The sequence below is a fragment of the Dendronephthya gigantea genome, unplaced genomic scaffold (genome assembly GCF_004324835.1).
Source record: "Dendronephthya gigantea isolate DGI-Jeju-01 unplaced genomic scaffold, DenGig_1.0 000128F, whole genome shotgun sequence".
Classification (NCBI taxonomy): domain Eukaryota; kingdom Metazoa; phylum Cnidaria; class Anthozoa; order Malacalcyonacea; family Nephtheidae; genus Dendronephthya; species Dendronephthya gigantea.
Window position 1 is genome coordinate 497,318 of NW_021163138.1, and position 2,857 is coordinate 500,174.

Genomic DNA, 2,857 nt, shown 5'->3' on the forward strand with positions numbered 1-2,857 from the left:
TTAGTATTTTGATCTTTTTCCTTTGGAGGATCTGATTTCTTCAATTCTTTTTGGGATGCTTTCAATGGTTTTGTCAATGCTTGTGATCTCAAATGTGTTTAGACAACGCAGCACACGCGTCTTAAAAGCATCAATTTATTCTTTAGTTATATTTTGTTCAATTGCTTCTTTTTGCAGCCTTTTTTCACTAAATGAAATACGTTTTCAATTGGATTGATATCCGGAGAAGGCGGTGGAATACGGTGGAATTCACACTCAATTTGTGTTAAAGCTGACATCGCTCTTTTGCTCGTTTGGCATGGATCATTTCCCATTACAAACAACCTCTTCCCACGAGTTTTGGGTCCTGCTTTGCCAAAGCACAAATTAAAATTATTTCTAATAAATTGTTCAAAAAAATCACCGTTCATTTTTTCATACACCTCGCAGAGGATGACACCCTTGCCCCAAGCGACGGCTGCGAGAATGTGAAGGCGTCTGCCACCTGCCAGAGTTTTACTTCTTTTCGCAGTGATAGCAAGCCCTTCCCCTTTCTTTCTCCACACTTGCAATTTTGGTTGAATTGCCACCTTACGAGGCTTGTTCTTGTGTACGAACGATACTGCGTCCAGGTAGAAGGCCACGTGATTAGTGTAGTAATCTGGGTAATCGTGTAAAACTCTTTTCATTTCATGTGCGTAGAAGAGGCGTTTGTCGTGGTCATTTAAAAGTCCTTTTTTCCTTGCCTGTCTCATGTGGTAGCCGTTTTGGTTAAGGTATCTGGAAATTGTTCTTTCATGCACCCGCTTTGAGTCAAATCCACATTCTACCAATAGATCTTTTACTGAGAAGTTCACGTATTTCTTTCAATAATATTTTAGAAGTCTTTGCTCCCGTTCGTTTAAGCACTTTGGACGGCCTTTCCTTCGCACGCTTGTACTTGGAGCATTTATCTCCCTGCTACATATTCTGTGCGCCGTAGATTTTGATATGCCACATTTGGGCGCTATTCTTCGATAACTCAGGCGAGAATACTGTCGATAGAAACGAGCTAAAGCCCTTGTCTCAGCGCATGCCTTTTTAGCCATGTTGCGCTATAATCATGTGACGCATACAATTGTAATCAACTAATTATAGCTATCACAAATATTAGCATAATTTATCATTAGTTCCAGACCAAATGTGATAAATGATCTCTTATTTGTCTCTATATACACCCTGAGATAGTATAAAATGCAAAAAGGTGATAAATTTGAGAAAAAAGTATGATATTTATAACCGACAGCTTTTCAGACAATCCTAGACAAAAAACAAGCGGACGCTATTTATAATGGCTGAACTTTCGGTCTATCAATTATTTTTTTGCATGTGTAGTCGTATTCCCCGCTCCCCTGTTGCAATGTTGTTTAGAATAGTATCGCAATAATCGCCATAACAATTCAAGTGTTCATCAACATTGTTTCGGGGGGAGGGGGTCAGTTTTGAGGGATATGTAAATATTTTTGTCACTGATAATTTCTTCATTCCATGCTTGTCCCAGCAAATTTGTCTATGATTGTAGGTTCCATAAAATAATTCTTGAGGAGGTACTCGATTTCAGGGTCAAGGTACTGTTGCTTCGTGGGGTTTAACCAATATGAGTGTTGCTTGATTGAAGAGGCATCGTTAAAGATGTCTACATCCTGGGCGATTGTGTCTGTCCTAGATGGACGTTGGAAAATGGGCATTGATATTCTTGAACCAGTTGTATGATGTGTTTCCGAAGAGAGTCGCTAAGGTGACCGAGCCTGTGTTCCATATCGTGTTAAGCATTGGAGTTGTGGGGTTTAGTTGAATCCGACAGATTAAAAAGTTCTGAATGTGTTATCGTCTACGTTATTTTCAACCTCTATTGTGCTAACTACCTGCACACCACACTGCCTCTTATAATAACATTTTAACATATCTACATGATATAGCTGTTGAGTTTTAGGGTAACTATTATATCTGGGGTAACTACTACATAATTTAAAACATTGTCTTTGAAATGTACAGCTGAAATGTACAACTGACACATGCAATGTTTGTTGTATTGAGTTTTCATGCATCTTTTAGCCAACTGAAGGTTTTTCCTATGATTTCGCATGCTGTAGACAATTTTGTTTGAAAATTGGAAACATATTGAAAAAGGTCTAATGACGTTTCACTGTCAAGAAATAACTTCTCCATCAGAAGATTAAGAGGTCCACGAAGTGTGTGACCAAAAACAGCTTCTAGAGTAATGCCTAACGATTCCTGGACACATTATCGAGCACCACATAAGAGTAAATGGATGCCCTTGTCCCAGTCTTTTTTCGGTGTCAAATCAGAAGGTTTGCATCACATTTTTCACTGTTTGGTGAAATCTCTTAAGTGCACATTTACTCTCTGGATGGTAAGCGGTTGAGTTATATTGCTTTATTTCTAGTTCATGCATAACTAATTGCAAAATTCCTGACATAAATTAGTTTCTTGATCTGATTGAATTGATTTTGGAAGTCTGAACAAAGAGAGAAATTTGAACAATGGTTGGTGTTTTTATATTTTGTAAAGGTATAGAAAGAGGTGCACATGTTACACAAGGCTTTATTGTGTTTAGAGATTGCATATAAAAATCAAAATAGTTTAAGTTGAAAAATATTGTTCAAAGAGGTATTGTTTGTAAATTTTACTAGTTGTTGATGATAAATATTTTAAGTTGTGAACATTTTTAAGTATTGATCAATTGAGCAGAAGACCAGCTCGACTAGTGTGACAATGCCTTAAACGAACTGGAACAAGCTTCTAAGACCAACCCACACATCTAACTTACAACGCTGATTAGTTGGATAAGGATCAGCCAACTCTGGTTGATGACGTC

At 37.7% G+C, this 2,857-nt stretch overlaps 1 pseudogene; it reads right to left on the bottom strand.

Moving 5' to 3' along the window:
• On the bottom strand, positions 1-734 carry LOC114535967 (annotated as a pseudogene).
• Positions 735-2,857: the final 2,123 nt, after the last annotated feature.